We start from the raw sequence: 26583 nt of genomic DNA, 5'->3' as shown, positions 1-26583 counted from the left end.
CCGTGGACTTCGGCATCTGCAGTTCTCGTCCCGCTTGTCGAACTGACTTGCGTGGACTTCGTTCATACGCCTGTCTCACTGCTGCTACACGCTCCTCTGATACGCGCACATTACCGCCACCATGCAATTTCACCACACTTCCCGTTGCCAAAAAGTGCTGTTTCCATGTCTTAATGGTGTTCCGTGATGGTGGGTCCTTCTGGAACACGCGCCGAAAGTTGCGTTGCACTTGAATCACCGAATTTGTTTCAGCATACCACCAGATCGCTTGTGCTCGCTCTTGCGCTGTCGCCATTTTGACTTAAGCTACCGCAGCGCCACGTACAACCTCTCGCGCTGGTTTTTAAAGATAGCCAACGAAATTTCCACAGTTTCTCTACATATTGCAATGCATGTTACCAACTTATTTCCATTCATTGATTTTTGGCAGCCAAATGAAATGTGTCAGGTTCATGGTGGACACACTGTACTTTTTTGACTTATATGCCTTTTCCCGCCGACCAAAGATTATGTGATCAGGGATATTATCAACGATATTGGAGTCACAACAGGATGATGAGCTGCGAAGTTCAGGACACAAAACAGCTTTCTGAAGTTTCGATAGCGCTATTTTCTGGCAATGAAATTTTCCAACAATAGCCATGAGATTGCTGAATACTTAATAAACTAGGAAATACTTGGTGTCTGTTGAGACTGCTTTCGTGCAGCTTGCATATCTACTTCCCGAAATAAATCATACTATTAAAATCGAAACACTCATTTTGGGACACGATTGACGTAATATACACGACAGACACAACAAATGCGAAACTTTTATATATTTTATGCTCGACCATGCCGAAATGTAGTAATTATACACCTGGTAGCAGCCCTTTAATGGACCTCATTAAAGTACACCTATTCATTAAAGTTCTGGTGTTCCGCCAATCAGAAAATACCATTGTAGCAATATGAAAGCGCAAGTATCGATTATTCTCGGATATGCAATCGAAAGACAACTAGTTCTGTTGCTATAATAATTAGCGTTAATTGTAAATAATATTCAAATAAATTCAATTTGTCATCTCGTTTTTCAATGTCTAATTCAATTTCAAGGTTATATCAAGATTAATGTTTATTTTACTCTCTAGATCAAGGTCAATGTCGACATTTGTTTCTCGGAAAAAATCAATACTTTCGCGTCTGCGCACATCTCACAATTTACGAGGTATTGCACAAGGTCAGTTCCGCTCCTCAGTCAGATAATAACATGAATACTTATGAATAATTTCAAGTTAGAAATATGGTCGAGCGTAAAAAGTCGTATGAAACTTGACTATAATGGTAATTAAGACGCTCGTATGAAAATTATGAAACTCGCTTCTTAATTACTACGATTATAGGCTCGTTGCATAATGTACTATTATATTTTAAGTGCCGACTTTCATGACAATGAAAAATAGATGCGTAGTGTGATAAGAAGAGAAGTGAGAGAATGTAAGTATTCCGAGGAAACCTGCCCCTTATTCTTCTGGTAAGTATATCACAAATGTTAGAATACGAGGATCTTGGACACCATCACACAAATAGCGTTGTTAAATATGACCAGATGGACGTGATAGTTCAGTGACTAATTCTTCGTTTATAGTTTCTAGACTAAACTTGCTTGCTTCCCTTTGGAATGTTTGAAATTCAATATTGGCGGCTCGTTCTGAGGTTTTGTGGCTTTCCGCTGTGACGGCTGAAATGCCGGGTTATTAACTTCAACATACCACTCCAGACCAAAACCTTGCGAATTTCTCCGCATTCGTTCTGTCATAATGATTGTAAAATTTCACCAAAGGCTGAGCAGGAGATTGCTTAGATATGCTGTTTCATCTCCTAGGGCATTACGAAACAATCATCTATATGTTCAAATTATTGCTACTGAGCTTACGGAGACTTGGGAATTCAAACAAGATGGAGGACAATGGAATTTTAATGGACGGTAGAAATCCTTAAAATGCCTGTCTTCTGAGTTCCCGTGGTTCTGTGTGGTAGGTTTATAGGATGCAAGAAACAATGTCTGGTTAGTAGGACTTCAGAAAACGGTCCTCTTTTCACCCACTTCAAAAATGTATTCTCCCAATCATATTCACCTATAGCATCACTGAATAAAGAATTCCATTTTCAGGTTCCTCCACCTCAATATCTGAGTACGGTCCCTGATCATATATATATATATATATATATATATATATATATATATATATATATATATATCAGATCGGCCATTCCCATGTTATGATATGGCAACATATAATAGAGAACAACTACCAGTATCTCCACTGTCGAAAATTAATTTTTTTGGTAACGATCGCTAGATGGGAGTACTGTTGGAAGTTATTACTCCATGCAATTCCACCAGGATTATAACGTGACTTCTTTTGCGATCGCTAGATGGCACCATAGTAAAATTGATTAAAGTTACCTTGAAACTGCATTAGGCTGATCAGTCTGTTACATGTGATCAGGGCTACGATACAACCAGACTTATCCCCATTTCATTTTGGTTGATAGGCCTTCCTTCCTACTCACACTCTCAACCATCAGTGAAGGGGAAGATGCTACTGTCCATCTTACTAACGTTCGACTAATTGACTTTCAACATAGTGAAAAATTACATTATTGAAAATGTTTATTGGTAATATATTTTTCGAAAGTCTATTCTAAGCGTTTATATTTCATTTTATTGCTGTTTATATCAACTGGCACATAAAAAAGTTACTGAGGGCAGAAGATAAATGTTTTCTCCACCGCTAGTTGCTACTCTACAGCATACACAATGGGACAGTCCGTAATGAGGCGATATTAGCAATCCTAGTGGTTAGCAACTATCTATGGATGCATATTTACTACGTATTGAGCTTCGTGACTGTATATACTAGACTGTGTTACCACAGTCTAGTATATACAGTCACGAAGCTTGAGTTTATGAGGGTACCAGGAACAATAGACTGTGCAGGTACTATTTCGCATTGTCTTTAATGAGGCGATAGTAGCGATCTTAGTGGTTAGCAACTATCTATGAATGCATATTTACTACATATTGAGCTTCGTGACTGTATATACTAGACTGTGGTGTTACTACCGTTTTTGTTGACGCGATTGACCAGTTCTCACCTGTCCTTCGAGCTGTTGTAAAAATACGACTTTCTTTTTTTCAGTTAAGGAGTCAGTTCTGTTGAAAATGTTTGTCTGCTTGGCGAGGGTGGAGAGTTATTAGTTCTTATCTGCTTGGTGTGTGTGAATTTGCATTTTTTTTTCGCTCGAGACAACAGTGTGAGAATACGTTTTTGTAAATGTGCTCAATGTGATTGGTAATGTTATTTAGTCAGCAATGAATTTTGATACGTATTTTTTTAAATAAACTAATTTCGTCCATTGTTATGCACGCGTTCTGCTTCTGCTACTTTTATTATGAAGCAGTGTGAGGTGTTCCATGTTAAACTGTGTGTTAATAACCACGTGTCCTTGATTCCGAACAGAATAATATTAATTTAATATTATGAATAATTTTAATTTTCATATTATACAGTGTCGTCATAATGGATCGGTGGGTAATAAAAGACAATAAAAATGACAGTTCTACAGTTCATGTATCACACACCAATGCTGCTAATAATGAAAAGGGGTGAATCAACTAAAAAAAAAAGAACGAACATATGATGAAATAGAGATTATTATTATTATTATTATTATTATTATTATTATTATTATTATTATTATTCAAATATTGAAACCCTATTTTACTCTTTGGTATATTAGGGTTGTAGTTTGTTACATGTGAAATACATTATGTAGAGATAATATACAATTTAAAAGAAGTAGTAGGCATGAGTCATAGTTATAATATAAATACATTAATTAATAGACATTAAACAATACTAAATACATTATACAAAAATTACATTCAGTTAAAAAAAATAAATACAGAAATTAGAAATTATAAACGAAGGTGTAGAGATTTTGCAAGAATATGACATAAATTTGCGAATTTATACATAATTTTAAACAATAATAAAGAGATAATGTACAAAATTACTTATTTACAAATTAAACACCTAATATATAGGTAGTAACAATGCACAATAGGAAAGAATACAGAAGTGATATTCAGTTACTTTTGATTATAATATGAATATCTTAATTATAAACACTGAAGCGATAAACAGCAGCAAAAAAAATGACAGTAGAAATAACTTAGTTACAATTTTCGATGCATGGTTTGCGATAGTAAAGAGATAAAAAAAAATACTTACGGTTACAAACTGTATACTTGTCATAAAACACTGAAGAATAGTAAAATCCATAATAGAAACATCGTTATTATTGTTGTTATTATTACTATGTCCCAAAGAGAGACAATTTGTTTTAGATAGTGTAATAGGATTTTATATTATCAATAATTTACATACACTTAATAGCTACAGTCTTGAGTAGATGTGGTGTATGAACTGTGTGAATTCAGCAAACTTCCTATCACCGAATTTTGGTGTAACCTACTTCAGGAATACTGTATTCGGAAATTTCTAAATGTGCAGTGGCGAAACTCATTCCATTTCCAACAAAATATATGTGCGAAGTAGGAGTTTCACGATATGCAAAAAAAAAAAAAAAAAAAAAAAAAAAAATTCATCATCGCCTGGATGCCACATCAGATATGAAAATTCAAATTTCTTCCATCTCCCCCAACTTGGAAGACATTTGAGAGACGAGGAAACAATACTATTCCTCACAGTAGCAATTTGAAGGTAATTTTTTTTATAATTATGCATGTAATTACTGAAAAAAATACACGTAGTTTATAAATACTACGGCATGTTTATGAACTCATGGCTATGAATTGTGATTAATGTAGTTGTAGACATATTCTTCTTCTTCCCTTCAAGTATTAGGCCAAATAGCCTGTTACGATCTCACAGTTGAATTTCCAATCCAGCGCTTCTTTGGACGACCGAGAGATCTCTTCCCGTTTGGACGATAGTGGAGCATGACTTTTGGAATTCTATCTCTATGCATGCGATGCAGATGATTTATCCAGTTGTTCTGATAATTTTGTTTCGTGATTAATTACAGGTTCTAGTTGTAATTCTTCCATTACATCTTCATTGCGTTTGTGATCCCATTTCGTATATCCCGCAGTATATCTCATAAATTTCATTTTATTAGCCGTTATTCTGCTTTCGTCTTTCTTCCTTAATGTCCATGCCTCACTGCCGTAACAAAGTACAGGTCTCGCCAAGGTCTTGTATAGGCGAATTCTAGTATGCCTTTGTACTAGGGAAGGTTTCAGAATGTTGTTAATTATTCCCATTGTTTTGGTTTATTTAGACATTTTCTGTGGAATGTCTATTTCATCGAAAAAAGATAATGTGTATCCGAGATATGTAAAATAATTTACTCTTTCTAATATTTTTGAATCTAAACATATTTTGCTAGGCACAGGATATTTTCCGCAGAAGGCCATAATTTTAGTTTTTTCTTTATTGATTTTCATATCATATTTAATTCCAATTTTGTTAAAATTAAAAATTGAACGTTGTAATTCATCTTCTGAGGAATCCACCAGAGCTAAATCGTCTGCAAAAAGTAATGAATCTAGTTGTAAATGTCTGTTGAGTTGTATAATATCCATGAGGCAATTGTTTCCATTCTCTAATTATTTGATTCATATATATAATAAATAGCAACATGTAGACATATTGTCGATGTTAAATACGTACAGAATATAAATATGGAGGCATATTAAATTTACATTTATATTAATCCAGCGATTAATTAAATTTAATTTGAGGATCCGTGAATCTTTTTTCCAGTCGGAAGGTTTCCGCGATCAAAAAAGTTTGAGAACCACTGTACTAAGCGATCTCGTAGTAGTAGTAGTAGTAGTAGTAGTACAATTTTCATTGTGCGATTTTGTAATAATAATATTGTCGGCGTGTAGGGTCTCTCGCTGCAGCTGCTACCTCTGTATGGGGGACCTAGGCGGGGAAGGAGGGGAACAACGCGTCGCACTCACGTCACAGCGCTCGGTTCGTCCGTCAGTCTCAGCTGAGAGGTGCTCGGGAGAGGTACTGTCAGCTGTAGCGGCGAGTTCCCCCCCCCCCCCCACCACTCCGGGTCTTGTTTCGTGTGTAAGTGGTGATAACAGACAGTGATCGTGTGGTGTCTTGTAATTATACTCTAATCAAGAAATGTAATCCTCGTCCAAACCAAATATAGCTTATTTGGTAGGGAGAGCATCAGCAAGACTTGTTGTCTAATTTGGTTCTGGATTGACTCCGGTTCAGCTGTTACGACAGATGACTGGCTATTGAATTGCCATATTTGGAATCGTCTTGGTTGTAGCTGCAGAACATGTGAGTATATTACTTGTGAAACTGTGAATATATGTTGTAGAATTAATGTTTAATCCCGGAGATGTTAACAGCGTCACCTGGAATTATGTCTGTATATGTATCGTAAAGCTCAGATGTCGCAATAATCAGTGCTGTATCAGTTGTAGATTCGTATTGGACGTCATGTGACAGCTGGTAGGCATGCTGTTCGATGTGCAGAAAAGTCTCTAAAATCTGAGTCCAAAGTTTACTAAAATGCAACCCGCGTAACATCACGGAATACAAAGAGATACAAGTAGATTATTTGTTGCCAAAGTAGTGGCGTACTTTTGTAATATTATAGGCCCAATGAGATAATAGTTAATGAAAGGAACGTGTATTAAAATAATGTTACTTAGCATATATTCGCATTGGACATCATATAACAGCTGGTAGGCATGTTGTTGGATATGTAAAGAAGTTTCCAAAATCAGTACGAGTCCCTAGTACACTAAAATGCAACCCGCGTAGCGTCAGGGAGTACTAACAGAGGTAAAAGTAGATTCTTTGTTGTCAAAATAGAGACGGACTTTTATAATATTATGAGATAGTAATAACTAGTTAATGAAAGCGTATCAAAATAATGTTAGCCAACGTGTTGAATGTATTCTAATAAGGAAGTATTAACAACTTTTAAAATTATTTTTCACAGTATAAGTGTTCAATTAAATCTGTTAAATTTGTTACGTTGTAGGCTCCACCATCCTGCAGTATACTCGTAGAATTCCTCACCTTGTAGTTTTTCCCCCTCTGTGAAATTTCCTAAGCGACAATAGACGTGTCTGCTGCTTTTTAACTCTACGTTATGATTTAGGATGCTTTAAAAAATTCACAGTTCTGTATCGTTCGCTAAAAGAATTGAATGAGTCGCTCTTATCCAGAAATTATTTCTTACGTAAACAACAATATACTAGGCCTAATCTGTTATTATTTATTTTTAGTAGTGCATTGTAGCAAAATATACCCATATAATACGAACCTTATATGTCTAAATTTTCTGGATGACGTGTCTAATCTTTTAGTGTAGCATTTTATTTTATCAAGGAACATTTTAGAATAAGTTAGACGCGATTTGTCGTAACTGTTTTCAAAAAAAAAAAAAAAAAAAAAAGGGCTTCTCCAAGAAACTTCCATTTTTCGTTTTTCCTGAATGTAGAAGACGTTTCGGGTGACTTACTGTATGTAGATGTGTTGCACTCTTTGAGGTTATTAGTGCGTAGAAGATGAAAAGGAAAGGATTGTGTGAATATCAAGTGGTAAAATAGACGAATAGCATGCGAGTCGAATGCTACCACTTGTAAAGATTTGTCCACCTCTTGTGTATGCTACAGTAAATTCGCGGTTACGTCATGCCGTCTGTACAGCTGACATGTTCTGCAGATAGGCCTTACAGGCAATCGATCTGACGAGACAGCCGTTCTCTCTGTATCTTGATATTTCTGGAACTTGGTTCGAATTATTTGTTCTAATCTAGAGTTTCATTTGATAAATTCCTGTTGACGCTCAAGTGATTATATCTATATTATGATCTCTTTGATGACCTTGTGCCGTGCTTGTCACAAGACCGAAGGTTCTCGTCACGTGAATAATTATTCAGATTAATGATCTTCGCTTGTGAAGGCGAAATGGGACAGACGACCCGTTTGTTGAAAGTGTGTTATTGTGAGGATTGAGGAAGAGTTAGTACAAGTCAAAACCTGAGGATTTGAAATTTCGCAAGATTTTTTATGAGTCTTCTAGATGCCAACAACATAGCTCAGGCGGTAGCCTGTTTGTCTGCTGTTCCGGGCACGAGTTCGATTCCCGCTTGGGTTGGGTTTTTCTCCAACTGTAAGAAGATTGTCATGTAACCCATGGCGAATCCTCGGCCACGTCTCGCCAAATACTCTCTCGCTGTCATTAATTCCATCGATGCTAAATAACCTAGTAGTTGATGCAGCGTAATTGAAAAAGAGACCGGGGTGGGAGAGTAAAACTTGTAGAACCAAAACATTCTAGGTTTCGAAACTACGTAACGGTAGTGGTGATAAATTTAACGACGCTCTTTGAAACGTCTGCATTCAACATGGACGAAATATGAACACATTTTGCGTGGAGTCTCCTCAGGGACAGGAATCTTTTGCGTGTCATAAATCTATGACAGCCCTCCAGGTCTTACTTTCCTTCCAGAAGTAATCTTGCTAAGAATTTTATAGTCTTCTTAAAGCGTTTCGACCGGGTTTGAGTCCGTGAACCTTGGGTGTAGAGGTTTCATCATCTGCAGATCCTCTTCCAATCCATCGGTTGGGAAAGGTCGATGGTAAACGGATTCTGGTCAGCCATGTTTGTTTATAACTGCACGGTTATTACTCGACCAAGGCCAGTAGAGTCCTGCAGTCCAGAGCCGTGGCGCTACTGCTCCTGCGTTCCTAATACCACAGTCTAGACGTCTAGAGTATACAGTCACGAAGCTAGAGTTGTTGAGGGTACTAGGAACAATAAACTGTGCCGGTACTATTTCACATTGTCTGTGATGAGGCGATAGTAGCGATCATAGTAGTTAGCAACTATCTATGGATGCATATTCCCTACGTATTGAGCTTCGTGACTGTATATACTAAACTGTGGTAATACCGTATGGCTATAGTTCACATTATGCTCACGACTCCACTCGCCTCGATCGAGTAATACCATGGTACCAACGTAAACATGGGGTACCAATATTCACAGATTAAGTGAAATAAGAATACGTGGGGGGTACGCCCACTTTGTGACCTCTCCAAACATAAAAAAAAATGCCACTCTTTTCCGATTGACGATTTGTATAGGCATGTGTCCAATCACCCGTCGCGTGTGGAGTTCGTTTGTGAACGTTGTTGGTGTGAAAGCGGAGGGTCACAAGACAGTACTTTTCCACTCAAAAATATTGAAGCTAAAACGACGTAACATAACAGATTGGGCAATACGATACAGAGCAGATACATAATTTAACCAAATGAATATTAATCTTTAAGTGGACTGGAAAGTTGTGTGACATGTGGACATTGTAGCAGAGCATTTTGATCCAAAATATCATAACAATCATTACCTACACTTCATGGGACAGGTCATATTGCGATTGTAGTTAAATGCTAGTTTAGAGAGTCTTTCTTCTCCCATTCTTATGTGGATCGATTGAGATTGAGTTTGTATTTTTTTCCCCTAATGTTTGTATAATCATATTCCCGAGCAACTTGGTATTGTTTGAATTTCATTGATTTGTTTGTTGTATGTGGAGGTTCAGGTTTCATTTCCATCCTAGGAGCGCTTTTATCTTGTAGACTTTTTTTTTATCTTCTATAATTTTTTATTTATATGTCCTATGAAATGTCCCGAGTATTATTTGAAGTCATGTATTTTAATATTATTGTAGTAATAATAAATAAATTAATTAATTAAATACAGTCATACATAAGTGTTCTGCCCATGGGCAGGTCTTTCACTGCAAACTCAGCATTCTCCAGTCTTTCCTATTTTCTGTCTTCCTCTTAGTCTCCGCATACGATCAACGTATCCATCATCTGAAATCTTCTTCAACCCCGAACTCTTCTCCCGTTCACCATTCCTTTTCTGCGGACCTCTGGAAAAAGATCTAAGGAAGAAACTAGTGAAGTGCTTTGTGAGGAGTGTGGAATTGTATGGAACAGAAACGCGGACATTACGACGAAATGAAGAGAAACGAATAGAAGAATTTGAAATGTGGATAGGAAGAAGAATGGAGCGTTGGTCTCCGTTGTTGTTATGCTGTTCGGCGTTTATCTCCATTTTCATTGGGATGTCCAGTTTTTCCTCCGTTGTCGTTGTGATGTCTGGTGTTTGTCTCCATTGTCATTGTGATGTCCGGTTTTTCCTCCGTTGTCATTGTGATGTGTGGTGTTTGTCTCCATTGTCATTGCGATGTGTGGTGTTTGTCTCCATTGTCATTGTAATGTCCGATTTTTCCTCCGTTGTCGTTGTGATGTCTGGTGTTTGACTCCATTGTCATTGTGATGTCCGGTTTTTCCTCCGTTGTCGTTGTGATGTCTGGTGTTTGTCTCCATTGTCGTTGTGATGTCTGGTGTTTATTTCCGTTGTCGTTGTGATGTCTGGTGTTTGTCTCCATTGTCGTTGTGATGTCTGGTGTTTATTTCCGTTGTCGTTGTGATGTCTGGTGTTTGTCTCCATTGTCGTTCTGATGTCCGATTTTTCCTCCGTTGTCGTTGTGATGTCTGGTGTTTGACTCCATTGTCATTGTGATGTCCGGTTTTTCCTCCGTTGTCGTTGTGATGTCTGGTGTTTGTCTCCATTGTCGTTGTGATGTCTGGTGTTTATTTCCGTTGTCGTTGTGATGTCTGGTGTTTGTCTCCATTGTCATTGTGATGTCCGGTTTTTCCTCCGTTGTCATTGTGATGTCTAGTGTTTGTCTCCGTTGTTGTTGTTGCGATGTCCGGTGTTTGTCTCCGTTGTCATTGTGATGTCTGGTGTTTGTCTCCGTTGTCATTGGAATGTCTAGTTTTCCTCCGTTGTCTTTGTGGTGTCTGGTGTTTGTCTCCGTTGTCATATTGATGTCCGATCTTCTTCAGTGGTCATTGTAAAGTTAGACTTTTGTCTCCGTTGTCATTGTGATGAATGTCTGGTGTTTGTCTCCGTTATTGTGACATTCGTTTTTTTCTTCCGTTGTCATTATGATGCCTGATGTTCTATCTTTATCATTGTGATGTTTATGTTGTCTTAAGCGGACGACCCACCTTGTCTAATGTGTTGGCTGTAGAGAAGACGAGAGGATAATCTCTAGTGAGAGGAAAAATGTTGAAGATAGAAAGATGATAGGGAAGGAAGGAAAAAAAAAAAAAGGAATATACTCTACATAATGAATTAAATCAAATACAGTTCCATAGACAGAAAAATGCGTAAGAATCATGTATCAGGTACAGACAAAAAGTTGCGTTTAGTGAGTGTTTTATTTATAAGTATTTGATGTGCAGTTTAATTTTAGGGAGCGGGGGACTGGCTCACTTCCCTGGCATACACTGGCACTGTTCCTGATTACCTCATTCATACGAGAACCGGACTTACGCTTAAGTAACGTTTTTCAACTGAAAATAACTAAATGATTACGTCCTTGGACATGAAAGTACATCAGTCGCAAGCATTATGTCTTCGCCTGCAGAGTAAGTTTTTTAAACACATACGTTACTCTTTTTGTAACTGGCAATAAAACTTTTATTAGAACTTCAGCGCTCGTTTCTGTCAAGGCTGGTTCACAGTAAACCGGGAACGGAAACAACGAGAACGAGAACGGAAATGTTGAAATAAATGCATTTAAATGTGAGTATTCACAATAGTTAATTGTGAATGCTCACATTTAAATACATTTATTTCAACAATATTTCCGTTTTCGTCGTTTCCGTTCCCGGTTTATTGTGAAACGGCTGGTTCACAATAAACCGGGAACGGAAACGACAACGAGAACGAGAACGGAAATGTTAAAATAAATTCATTTTAATGTGAGTTCACAATAGTTAATTTTGAATGCTCACATTTAAATACATTTGTGCGAGATCGTGCGTATTTGCTTGGTCTCCGCACAAAACCAATCTTCGGAAAGTCTAAAATTCCACATTCAGTATCCCCAACCTAACACACATAACAATTTCCCTCTTCTTACCGCTTAAGTGACATATTGATTTTACTGCTTCAGGCTTTTAACATATTATTTTTAGAGACGTTCAATATAGTAATAATTATAAATTGGAAACTTACCACTGCAATTTCACCTAAATTGCACTGTTAATTATTGTTTTTAAATATTTGCAAAAAATAAGTAAACTCTACAACTCCACTAAAGTTACTGCATTCGTGATGCAAGTAACATTAAGGAAGCCGTGAAAAAATCAACAAGATTCCATAGACTGGGGGGAAAAAAAAGACAGACGTATATCACGGCCTGCTGGAGTATAGTAAACACAGAAAACATTTTAAAGCAACAATGTTGAAGATAGATATTTTTGTTTTGCAAATTTGCCGTCATTGAACAGAAACCAAGATGGAGATTTCATTGAAACTAATTAGAAATTCCTCTTTAAGGTATGTAATAAACGATCTTCGCACAAAATAATGTACGATACACGAGCGGTATGTTTTCTTTCAATTCTCGGAAATTAAAAAATCTCAACTACGTTTCGCTTTTCAAACTTTTCCTCGAACATGAAAACTTCAACATACCGCTCTTGTAACGCATATTACTATTATTTCAACAATATTTTCATTCTCGTCGTTTCCGTTCCCGGTTTATTGTGAAACGGTTGGTTCACAATAAACCGGGAACGGAAACGACAACGAGAACGGAAATGCATTTATTTCAACAATATTTCCGTTCTCGTCGTTTCCGTTCCCGGTTTATTGTGAACCAGCCTTTATCTAGTAGATGTTACAGGCTTAAGAGAGTGCTACAACTATTGAGGCAGTGGATTTTCTCATACGGATGGCACATATTTGCATCTAAGTGCTCGAATTGAGTCCGAAATGTTGCAGAGTGTGCGTTGCCGAAGGTGATTGGACAGTATGAGGCAATTTTGTCCTGCTAAATCACTTTGTGCACGCCATAGTGTCTCATTTCCAGCTGTGATCGCTAGCGTGCGGAGCTAACAAGCTGCGAGTTCGCATTGAATGGCTCTCGATAGAGCTTGATCGAATCCCAATTTTCCGATTTCGTTCTGCTGCCAATTAAAACGTCTTCTTGCTGAAGAGGGAGGTACCGAATATTGGCTAAACTTACCTTAAAGCTTATGTCTACAGATATGCTTTCCGTGCCCCAAATCGTAGTCCAGACTCTAGGGGTCGATTTCTAAAACACGGACGAAATCGTGGTTCCAAACCTCGGCTTTTAAACCGCGATCGAAGCCTGAATCCTTATGCGATTTCTAAAACGAAGTCGAGACGCAGCTTGAGAAGAAACCGAGGTTCGTGGGTTTATATATGGCAACGCAGCTAAGAATCGATTTTTATTCTTGTAAACAGTCGATATTAGAAAGAAATGAACATCGGGATTAATATTTTTATCGAATTCCAGTAAGTCACATTCTTTTGTTCTCAGCTAAGGTATTGTTGTATTTACTAATTTACAGATTATATGTGCGTTTAAAATACTAGCATTAATTATAGGGAACGTATTTTTAGGTACCAGAATTATATTGCCCAAATAATTAGCACAAGTCGAACGTTTATGTTGTAGTTTATCATTTGTTCATAGCTACTGCCAACATTAACTACCTGAAAACCCGGGTCTAACGAATCAATAACCTAAATATTAACTGGATTAAAGTTGCAATTGAAACTAAAATATTATATGGTTCTATTTTCACATATAATAGGCCTACTACGTGGAAATCCCCAGTAGCATAAAACTTAAAATAAGAATACAAAATCACGCTTGCTTCATATTCTAGTAGGCCCACATTATATTCGAGTATTAAATAAAATGTCCAAAACTACTGTAAAGACTAAGAATTAAGTTACATCGTCTTATAGAGATAAAGGTGTAATTAGTATAAAATATTAGGCCTATATCTTACTTCCCTCAAAGCAACAAGAAAGTGTAAAAAACTTGTCAACCTGGCGCCTTTTGCATTTCGTTGCAGATTATTATTTAGCATTCTTTCTCAATTTTGCTTTGATTCCTTCGAAAATCGAAAATATTCGCATGAAATTATCGTCGTTATATAGTTACAAAGGATTATTCCTGTCTCTCATCATTCTAATCCGAGATTTAATATTTGCAATCACAAATTTTCCTTTCATAATCATCCAGCTGATCTACTTCCTCCATCTTGTATACATGAAGCCGTGGTTTTAAACCTGCCCCAGCCGTGGTCTCTGCTTCAGACCATGGTTTCGAGCCATGGCTCAGAAAAATGAAAAAGACCTCGTTTTATAAATCCAAACGCGGTTTAAAGGCATGGCCGTGGTCTAGACCTCGTTTTAGAAATCGACCCTAGGAGTTCTTATTGAAGTGAAATTTGTGTTGCACATAATCTTTCTCATTTTTCTGAGCCATGGCTCGAAACCATGTTCTGAGGCAGAGACCACGGCTTCATGTATGCAAGATGGAGGTAGTAGATCAGCTGGATGATTATCAAGGAAAATTTGTCTCTACGGGTATTAAATTCCCGGATTAGTGATGAGAGACATGAATAATCCTTTGTAACTATATTACGACGATAATTTCAGGTGAATATTTCGATTTTCGAAGGAATCAACGCAAAATTTAGCAAGAATGCTAAATAATAATCTGCAACGAAATTCAAGAGGCTGCGGGTTGTCAAATTTTTTTACACCTTCTTGTTGCTTTGAGGGAAGTAAGATATAAGATTTTATATTAATTATACCTTTATGCCTATAAGATGATATAACTTAATTTTTAGTCTTTACAGTGGTTTCGGACATTTTATTTAATACTCGAAATTATTTGAGCCTATAAGAATATGAAGCAAACGTGATTTTGTCTTCTTATTTTAAGTTTTATGCTACTGAGGCTTTTCACGTAGTAAGTCTAGTATATGTGAAAATATGTAGAACTACACAAAATTTTCGTTTCAATTGAAATTTTAATCCAGTTAATATTTAGGTTATTAATTCCTTAGAATCGGGTTTTCAGGTAATTAATGTTGGTAGTAGTTATGAACAAATGATAAACTACAACATGAACGCTCGATTTTTGTTAATTATTTGGGAAATATCATTCTGGTATCTAAAAATCCGTTTCCTATTAAATACTATATAATGCTAGTATTTTAAACGCACATATATTCTGTAAATTAGTAAACATAACAATACCTTAGCTGAGAACAAAGGAATGTGACTTACTGCAATTCAATAAAATTATTAATCCCGATGCTCATTTCTTTCTAATATCGACTGTTTAAAACAATAAAAATCGATTCTAAGCTGCGTTGCCATATATAAAACACACGAACCTCGGTTTCTTTTCAAGCCGCGTCTAGACTTTGTTTTAGAAATCGCATAAGGATTCAGACCTCGATCGCGGTTTAAAAGCCGAGGTTTGGAACCACGATTTCTTCCGTGTTTTAGAAATCGACCAAGTGAATATAATAACAATGCTTTACCTGAGAGAAAAAAAAGAATGTGACTTATTGCAATTCGATAAAAATATTAATCCCGATGTTCATTTCTTTCTAATATCGACTCTTTTACAAGAATAAAGATCGATTCTAAGCTACGTTGCCATTATATAAAACCCACGAACCTCAGTTTCTTCTCAAGCCGCGTCTCGACTTCGTTTTAGAAATCACATAAGGATTCAGACCTCGATCGCGATTTAAAAGCAGAGTTTGGAACCAGGATATCGTCCGTGTTTTAGAAATCGTCCCATTAAGTTCATGTTATAGCTGAGAGTACGATTTTCATAACTATACACGCACCACCATATTTTATATTAAATGGGTAATATCAGTACCAAATTCTCAAGATATATTGAGAGAATTGTTACAAGCTAAGTGGGTTCTGTTCTAGTGCTTTGCTGTACCGTGCCATATCGTCGCCACCGTCATCGACCCTGCATAGACTCTGACGTTTAAAAGGGTCGTTAAATAAGGAACTACTATTTCAATAATCTAGTCACGTTCTCGACGCTGTACTTTACAACATCGGTTGTTAACGATGACTGTGAGCTAAGATAAAAAAGACGAAACTTTCGACAATGTCACAACATGCATGACAAGTTGACAGGGATCTAGACGAGATCATGGGAACGCTTCACGAATTTGATAACTGCTTGTCTTATTTTGGATGCTGTCGATTTCTTACTATGTCGCGTTGGAAGCTAATCATGGTTTTGGTTCTTTTTATTTTACGCCTGCACTCTTGAGATGATTGTGTGAATCATCCATGCCATAAATTAATTATCGTGTTATGCGATATTTTTGGCTCCGATGCGATATACGACAACACTTACAGAATAATGCGATAATTTTCGTTAATCGTACCATTCCTCAGAATTTATTCTACTTCGTTTTGCATAGCAAGAAATTATCAATAGTAATCTCAGACCTCGAGTGACATTTATTAGAACTATTTCGTGAATAAAATAAAAATGTAAGTAATGTATCCCTAAAATTCGCTTACAAAATGTTAATAATTGTACTATATTCATAAATACATAGATATTGTGAAGTTGAAAAGGATGAATATCGATTAATGCAATAAACAAATTGGATGTTATACAGTAATGCCAATTGAGAAAAGCAAAATACAGGTTTAATCATTTTAATTACATTTACTTCGCTTTTCTGTTGTTATTATAACAGAAATACATTTTCATTATCTGCTGAAGTCATAATTTAATTTAAACATTTTATAGTATAATTACAAATAACCTGATTAATACATTAATTAAATGAACAATTGTTATGAAGGAGTGTCATTTCTTTTAGATACAATGGACATGGAATTAGAAGATGTAGATGTGGAAATAGGATTTTGCACTATTTAGTGCAATGGATTCATGCTCAATGATTTACATGGAAACAGTTGCCGACACTGACTAAACAAAAGAACGACCATGCGATAAATTGATAGTGATAAATCGAGCTGCAGAAATTATCGCGATGTATGACTGTGATTGGTTGGAATTCAGAATTTCATGACACTTCATTGGCCGAAAATGGAATGACATCATATAAATGAAATAGTTATATTAATGGAACACTTTTGAGTTTATTTAATTCTTTTAGTATTCCCTGAATAAACGTTTTAGTCTAAATGTCAAGATCCTCAGGGAAGAGCCCAGATTCTTCCCTAGTCATTAGTAAGATTACGTCATAGTTTGCTAATTAATGAATGAATCAATCACAATAATATGTTCGTAGTTGCCGCTGGTGCTTTTTCTGTGCGAGAAGTGGTTGTAAAGTTGGTATAGTATAATAATAATAATAATAATAATAATAATAATAATAATAATAATAATAATATCTTTGCAATAATTTTGTGGAAAATCTGATCATTTTTAGACTACAATTTCATAATTTTGTGTTTGAAAGTTGACAACGCTGGTGTGGATTATGATACTGAGGAGGTTGCATAAGACTAGTAATTTTTTTCTTACATGGACAGACACATTGCGAATGTGTATTCACCATGCAGTGATTAGAGTTTTTGAATTGAAAACGTTAAAAAGGTTGTAACTGACAATATGTTTGAAAATTAGTTTTTCCAAAGAAAAGAGTCTATATCCCTGGCTCAATCCACTGAGAAAAACTATGTCTGATTGTAATTTTGTTCAGAGCCTAGCTTCTCCCATAATGTGCAAAATTTATGATAGTACATCACTAGTTGTACAACAAAGCTCTGTTTTCTACGGTTTGTATCTTTGGCCTTGCAGCCTTTTTATGTCCAGTCTTCAATTATGTATATGAGTTAGCGGCACTGTTTATATGCGGAAACATCTCTTATCGTATAGTAAACAAGATTACATTTTTATCCGCTGATTCGCAGGCGTCTTACTCGTAATAATATTTATTTCACTGCCTACTCTTTTCCCCTTACTTCCTCTTTAAGCAGAAATATAGAAATGTTTGGATATTATCTAACGTCGAAGGAAGACTATGGTCAGATATTCCGGTTTGCATGAGCAGTGATGAATTCAGGGGGTGAGCCAGGGAGAATCTCTTCCTCCGGATTCCAGGCTGTATATCCCAGGGGATTTCAGACTATTTTATAACTAAAAATATAATTTTCAGAATATTATATTTCGAGTTCGTAATTTTTTCCTGGTTATTATATGCTTATTTAAGTTGTGTTAACTCTTGCTAAGTGGTTTTATATTTTATTTTATCCGTCTTAGTATTTATTTTATTATTGTAAATATTTTTGATTATTATTATTATTATTATTATTATTATTATTATTATTATTATTATTATTATTACTAGCCGTACCCGTGCGCTCCGCTGCACCCGTTAGAAATAAATATGAAGTAATTACATAATTAAAATAGGTCGTTTGATTCAGGGAACATTCCTGTTTGATAGAAGGATAAATCGTTTAATATTTTACTTAATTTAAATTGCATTTAAAAAAAATTAAAATGCGATCATTTTGGTCCAGAAATCACTCATTTGGTGCAACGACAATTCCTTTAACATGTTTCCTATTTGTTATTACATGCAACCATAGTTTAATGAAGATTGACATATCATTTAGTTTTAATGTGTATACTTTATATTACTTGCTATATGTTTCCATTGAATTATGGTAATAACTTAATTTTAACCCTTGTTTTCTACGTCATCAGTAAATGGCGCTGGCCCACTGTGGTTCTGAACCCTTCAAATAACTTAAATAGTGATTCAGCAAATATAATGATATGTAATTATATTTATTTCTTTCGAAAATGTAAGAATTCACGATCTCCTATGTACCATTGCCATGGAAAGAATAAATGTGTTTTTTCTTCCTACTCAAAAATTTTATATTTTGCACATAGGAGTTATTGCAGGAACAACAACGCTATAATCTGAGGCGGCGGTGAAAATGTATTATGTTGTTATTTTAAAAGTCTTGTCTATCCTTTAATCAATATTACTTCTTACAAACACAGAAACATTCTCTGTAGGCAATGTTTAATAGCTTTCGTTTGTTGTTGTCCAAGGCTCCTTATAGATGAAGTAATTTGTTTTTTATTTCATTACAGCGCCTTAGATGGCGTTATATAAATTTTAAAACTCATTTATCTCATTAAATATCAGTCCTATCAAACTTTTGCATAGAATAAAACTTATCGGAAATAATTTAAAAAAAAGTTTTGTTATGTAACATTTTTCACGAAAATTAATAATAAGGGAGATATTTCGGTTTAATTCAAGCCCCCTTATAACCCCCCCCCCCTTTTAAATAAAGTATTTTGAATGCCATATAGCCTAAAATCTAAGTTATAACGAACTTAATTTATATTCCAATTTTCATATAAATCAGTTCAGCCATTATCGCGTAAAAGGTAACAAACATCCAGACAGACAGACAGACAGACATACAAACAAAAATTTCAAAAAAGCTATTTTCATTTTCAGGATGGTTAATTATACAAGTTAACAACAATTATTTTTGGAAAATCGAAAATTACCAGAAAACGTTTGGCTACAGGTTTATTATTAGTATATTATTATTATTATTATTATTATTATTATTATTATTATTATTATTATTATTAATTTCTATTACTCTCTTTGTATCATCTTCGTCACGGTTATTCTATTATTATTATTATTAGTATTATTATTATTATTATTGTTGTTGTTGTTGTTACTATTATTTCTATCATCAACATAAATTGATCTCTGTAAAATTTATATAGACTACTGGACTGTACCCGAGCACGAGCATATGCTCATTTCGGGTATCTATTCATATGTATTCATTTCAAATATAAATTGTGAATAAATATGAATTTGAATTTCATATTACTTTTCAGTAACTAAAATTCCATTTTGTACTGTAGATTTTCAGGCATTTGTTTCTTTGAAGGTTGTTTTTATCATAATTATAGTCTCTGGGGTTCTAGGAAAGACTGGTTAGTGACGCAATTCGCATAGCCGTTCTCGATTGGTTGAAATTTAAACCGTCTGCATTTTCAATCTTGATTGTTAGTTAAGAAGTAAAGCGTGCTGTGTATTTATTGGCATAATTTCAGTGCTATTTCGTTTGGCAAGTAAAAAATTACGCCCGATGTTGAATGCAAGAAGTATTTTGTTTAGTTATTTGTTTCAAACCATAGAAAATCGAACACACCCCACAACCCAAGTCATTAAAAATAAATAAAACCACTTTGTAAAATTTTAAATGAGGCGAGATTGATATACCTAGCCGCTATACATGTCTCCTGCTGCATTTTCAACGTGGGTATCAAAATCGCCCCAATCGTAGTGTAAGTTTGATCGACTAATTTTTATTTTATTTCACATGGAATTTGTTATCTCTGAAAGCTATTTTTTATATCATATTTTGAAGTACGCTTTTTCCAATGCTAATTTTATATCGAAAATAAACTGGAAAGTTCTTGCTCAATTTAACATTATCAAATAAAATCGATCAATGTCATCCCGTTCCACATGTAAGAACATGGGTTTCAAGATAAAGACAAATTACTGACATGTTTTTGAAAATTAATTCTTATATTAAGAGTCCTGGACAACCGGCTGGGAAAATTGGAAACACTGTATGTTACTGAACGCCTGGCGCTGTAGGCCGCATGCAAAGCTCTTCCAACAAAATGCGATGTAAAAGTATAACCATTGGGAGCCTGAAAGTACATTTCTTTGTTAAAAATAGCATTCTGTCTATTTAAAAGTGACTTAATGTGAAATAATAATGCATCTGTTTAGAGTAATTGAAAGGCATGGGCCTATATGAACTACTTTTTTTTTAGGTGGGTACATTTTGAGTTTGAAGTACGAGGGAGAGTCAGAAAGTAACTTTAATAATTGTTGTATTAATTGAATGTGTACAATAAGACTACAAACACTTCATCACTTTTCAACATAGTTACAACTACGTTCAGTGCAAGTGTTCCTGTTATACTATGTTAAAAGTGATGAAGTGTTCGTAGTTTTATTGTACATATTCAATTAATAAAACAGTTATTAAGGTTGCTTTTTGACTCTCCCTCGTATAAACGTTATAATGAAATATATGTTATTTGCTCTTTTATTTTGTAATTGTAATTCCATTTTGTATTTGTTTACATAACATATTTCACATCATGAATTATATTTATTTCCTTTGCTAATACCGGTATGCATTTGTTCATCATAAGATTACTGCAAGTTAAAAATAATAACAAATTTGTTGAAGTGTTCAATCAACTGTAGGCCTGTTTCAAACAAATCATTTTTTTTAAATTAAAGTAAATTTCCTTCAATTTATTAACTCCTTTATGTAGCCCCTATTGCGAAAATGTTACTGTTCGTGTACAATGAAGTGCGCCTGGTGTTCTGTCTAGCCTGCAAAACATTAGGGGTAACTGCTTGAAGGTCGACGGATGTTTCCTGAAGGGTCGAATGTAAACCGGTTCAGACGGTAGCAAGTTTGACTCATGATCAGAGGCTGAGCTTGGGCATGACTTCGAATCCCCCTAGGGCTGGTGTTTTCCTTGAGGTTTTTCTCAACGGTAAAGCGAATATCAGGTAATTGAATAGTGACTCCTCTGATTCCACTCTCCAAAAACTATCTCGCTATCACCAACTTCACAGACATTAAATAAATCTAGCAGTTACAGATTACGTTAGTTCAATAGAATAGGTGTAAGTATTTTACCACTACTATACAATTTATTTACACCCTGTTTCATACTTTTTATGAAGGATAGTAGTTCCACGTTTTTCCTATACGTCGGAAATGACGGAATTGCTGCTTCACTTTGAAGATTGAAACTGCAGAGATGTACCAAATGTTTGCAAACACAAGAGATTTTATGTAAATTCTCGGGAAACTACAAGGAAGTGTGGAAATTTACACATTGGGAACTCGTAACCAAGTCATAACTGCGTTCTTCATTTACCCCAAGGTTTTTTCATCTCGTACTGTTCTTACTACAACTTCCGCTTTCTATATCTATCTCAATAACTTAATTTTTGTTTTAAATTAATTTTGAAATATTTTATTATTATTATTATTATTATTATTATGTCTTAATTCGTATGTAATTATGTTATTCTAGCACTTACATATTTACGTTCCGCGCCGTAGCATCGTGGCCTAAGGTATCATGCCATGAACTCTTTGCGGAACGAACACTGCTTGAATCCTTATGGAAAAAGAAACTTTTTCTTGAAATTTCAGCTAGTGTATGGGCCCATCCAATATAGTGATACATGTTTGTAAGTAGCGAAATCCGGTTCCAATGACCAGCCATAATGGCTTTGAGGATCATCATGCTAACCACACTATACCCCTGTAATGGCTGGATAATCGTTCACCCCTGTTTGAGGCATGTGGACGTGAGGCCAGGAGTTTACTGGTCGATCTTGGCCGTTGATGATTTGTGGTGCCCGGGATTATTCACAACCACAAGCTTCATGGATTGGAATGATTGGACTATTTGATTAATTTCGTCTGCAAGATTTATAGCTGTTCTCGCCAAAGTTTCTTAGGTTTTCCAATTCGTCTTTTTCTCTCTGATTTTTTACCTGAATGATTGTAATGGGATTCGGCTTATTGGCATTCGCTCTAAATGTAAATACTAGTTTGCTCTGTGTTTGTCTATTTTTTCTAATATTACTTGAATTATATATTTTCTTAGATGAGGATCTCACCGTCCTCTATAGAATATTGTGTAGTCAATTACATGTGGTCATCACGTAAATATTTATTAATGGCACCGGGAATCTAATTCAGGACCCTCAGCTTGACGCGCTGAGTGCTTTTATCATCTGATCTATGCCGAGCCCGATCCACAGTGCCGGCCGATTTCTCCTCCTCTGTGTCGTCAATTACTTGAAATATTTAATTATTGACGTATAGACTCTATTTTTCTATGGTATTATTATATATTATTTTCGAACAATACAACGCCAATTAAAAATCATTAACTGTACACAATTACAAGATCAATTTTTTTTAAATATTCATAAGTTATTTATTGATTTCAAGACAAATGATATGCCTATCTTGTGAGACAGAAAGAAATGAAGAGAGTTACGTTTATAAGATACAGCGTCATTTCATTTAAATATTGCGGTAGCCTATAATGTTCCAAGGCGAATATCGAACTATATTATATCAACACACATTTCTTTTAGGTTAGAACATTTCCTAAGTTCAATTTACTTTACACTATTTATTTAGTTATTTATTTATTTTTGTTATTTAACGACTCTGTATCAACTACGAGGTCATTTAGTGTCGGTGAGATTGGTGATAGCGAGATGGTATTTGGCGAGATGAGGCCGAGGATTCGCCATAGATTACCTGGCATTCACTTTACGGTTGGGAAAAACCTCGGAAGAAACCCAACCAGGTAATCAGCCAAAGCGGGTATCGAACCCGCGCCCGAGAGCAACTTCAGACCGGCAGGCAAGCGCCTTAAGCGACTGAGCCACGCCGGTGGCTTACACTATTTATTTCAATTTGAGAATCTAAACGTTATAGATAATACATTTGTTAAACAGAGTAGTCGTCATGTAATTTGTTCGCTAGCAGAAACCAATTTCTGGTCCGTCACGCCTAGCTTCAGATCACGTGACGGGAGTATTCCCCTTTCTACACTTCTCTCCCCGATACTGCCCCCAGCCACTCAGACGCGCTCAGCGGACATGGGCTGATCAGGCTGTAAGCTTCACCCTTCCGTCCGCCCTCACGCCACATCTGCACACCTGGCGGACAAACTACATGACGACTTCTCTACGCGCCAAGCGGCACGGAAGTATAGTGCACATGCTAAGAAATACAGCTAATAATACAGTAATTGCATGGACTAGACAAGAAAGTGACAAATCACTAATATCGCCTATTCGTATACAGCCGTGCCTGAGAGTATCCGGTCAAGTTAAGATGATAACAGCGTAGAAGCCCAACCGCAGAGTTGAGCAGTAATCTATCTGCTTCGTCGGATGTTGTCTTAGTAACGCGACGCTGTCTTCCTATATGGGAAGCGGCTTTAATGTGTCTTGCTGCTGTTCCGGTTATGTTGAAAGCATCTCTTCCCTTATATATCGAATGCTGTGGCACAACAATCAATCACCGTCGTTCCTTTTCTGTATGTAAATTGTGGAGCTGTCAAACCCAATTGACGCAGAATTGACGTACCAATTTTATTAATTCTCTCAATTCTTCTCTCTCTCTCTGTCTCTCTCTCTCTCACCCTTTTGTCTCTTTGAGTGTTAGTAGTTTATATTAGAATAATTTAAAATACGTCGTAGAGTCAATATTTTTGTTGACAGTGGTTAATTTTGATACCGTACAGTCAGTGGTGTCATTCTAATTAAAAAAAAAAACCGGCGCTCTTCGCTAATTATAGTATGAAAAATCTTAAATAAGGTAATAATAAAAGGTAAAGTCAACCATATGACAGGCCAAATCGGCCCAGAGGGTAGCGAGAAGTTAAGTAAGGCTGTCACCTTTACAGACAATCAGATTTAATGGCAGTAGGGATGTCGGTTCTACAAGCCCGCCGCCTCTACCCCCAAGGAAATGCCCCTAGTACTCATTTCTGTTAGAGGCTGAGTAGACCTCACGGCCATAGTGCGGCTGGAAGGATTAGATCAATGGAGAAACTCGGAATAGGCGTCCTTGGTCCGTGCGTTTGATTACAAACATGAACTAGTTGTCGCGTGTCCCCCAGCCGACAGTACTACACTGTACTGTCCATGCATTGATGTTTTAGCTAGCGGGTGGGGAGCGCTCTTCACAGCAGGTAGAGTTTTAACTAGTGGAAGGGGGTAGTGTTTACTTAATCTGAAGCAAGTCAAGGCCCTACAGCTACTTTATCCGAACATTAGTAATAAATAATTATAAGCTGCAACAAATAAAGGGAAATTGTAATGAAACACGCTGTTACAGAATTACGTGCAGAATCATAATTTAAAAATTCTCAGATGCTGACTACAGTTACATACTGTAAGTTAATTCAACATTCACCGCCACCTCATGCCAACGTAATTGTATTTTTGGTCTAAGCGAAATACTCGTTAAAAACACTTGTGAACAACGTCATATTGTATTTTTCTCTGGACCAAAAATAGGTCTGCAATACGGCTTTGCTACGAAGTGGCAGCAACGAGTGTATGCGTTAAATATGAATATTTTCCCTGGACCTAAAATACAGTGTGGCGTTGTTACGAATCTGCGGTGATGTATGGTATCTATTTCATATTTCTTACATGTACCACTACCACACTACTAAAAAATTGATCGAACTCTTTAATGCTCCATTGCACTTGAGAATTAGATGCAAACATACTTACAGATGGCTTTGAGAGAACCCGGAGGTTCATTTCTGTCTTCATATAAGCCCGCCATCGGTCCTCATCCTAAGGAAGATTATCCAGTCACTACCATCATATCCCACCTCCCTCAAATCTATTTTAATGTTATCCTGCCATCTAAGTCTCGGCCTCCCCAAAGGGTTTTTTCCCTCAGGTCTTCTATCACTCTATATGCATTTCTTGATTCACCTATACGTGCTACATGCCCTGCCCATCTCAAACGTCTGGATATACAGTTCCTAATTTATGTTGGGTGAAGAATACAATGCGTGCAGTTCTGCGTTGTGTAACTTTCTCCATTCTCCTGTAACTTCATCCCTCTTAGCCTCAAATATTTTCCTAAGCACCTTATTCTCGAACACCCTTAACCTCTGTTCCTCTCTCAAAGTGAGAGTCCAAGTTTCACAACTATACAGAACAACCGTAGATTCAATCATAAGCGCAGCTAAAATGATACTGAACGCTATCAACCCTATAATGCAGCGGTCATGAGCATAGTGCACTCGCGGGCTAGTGTCTCTTACCCGCAGGTCTCTTACAGCACCAATATGCACCCGTTGCTGCTAGTAGGTATGTTTTCTCCCGCACGGCGATACATTGCTTATCCGTTACCCATTTCAGCGTGTGCTGACGACCACTGCTATAATGCATTGTGTATTGTCAATACATTACTCTTAATGGAAAAAAATAATTTCATTCAAATTTACCAGTACGTACAGAGCTTTTAACTATGCATCTTTACGGTTGCATCTATAGAAAGTGTTTTGTATGGTTGCATAAGGTCTTAAGTATTTAGTCAGCAATCCGAAGACTGGTTTGAACCTCGTAACACCAATAAGGCATCATTCATGAGGAAACTAAGCAAGGAGTTAATGGGTTAGGTTGGCCAGTTCGTTCACTCTCCATTGCATACATTGCTCACTAAAGTGCGTTTCAAATGGGAGGCGAATTACGTAACAGTCAAAAATATTAGTGGAATGTTACTGCTTCATGCATAGAGAATGCCTACTCTTTTTTTTTCGCTTCTTCTGATTTGACATTGGCCACGAGGCTCTCAAGCTCAAATAGCTTGTCATTTGAAATGCGCAATAGTAGCATAGTTTACTAATTGCACTTATGATGGTACGATTTCTAACTCGGATATCGACATATCAAGGTTGTATTTTGAAGTAGGCTTGATTTTTTTCATATGT

General features: G+C 36.2%; 1 protein-coding gene across 3 annotated transcripts in view; it reads left to right on the top strand.

The window, feature by feature from the left end:
* Nucleotides 1–26583, top strand: part of LOC138701185 (dnaJ homolog subfamily B member 6-B-like) — a 461685-nt gene that overhangs the window by 162249 nt on the left and 272853 nt on the right. The window contains exon 1 of one of the 3 annotated variants that reach the window (XM_069827815.1): nt 6075–6380. The exons of the other annotated variants lie outside the window; for them this stretch is intronic. The gene's annotated coding sequence lies outside the window, so the exon portion shown is untranslated. Of the gene's footprint in view, nt 1–6074; nt 6381–26583 lie in introns of those variants that run through there. 3 annotated transcript variants of the gene reach the window in all.

This window comes from Periplaneta americana, chromosome 6 (genome assembly GCF_040183065.1).
Source record: "Periplaneta americana isolate PAMFEO1 chromosome 6, P.americana_PAMFEO1_priV1, whole genome shotgun sequence".
In the NCBI taxonomy this organism is placed as follows: domain Eukaryota; kingdom Metazoa; phylum Arthropoda; class Insecta; order Blattodea; family Blattidae; genus Periplaneta; species Periplaneta americana.
This window is presented reverse-complemented; position numbering and strand designations above follow the sequence as displayed.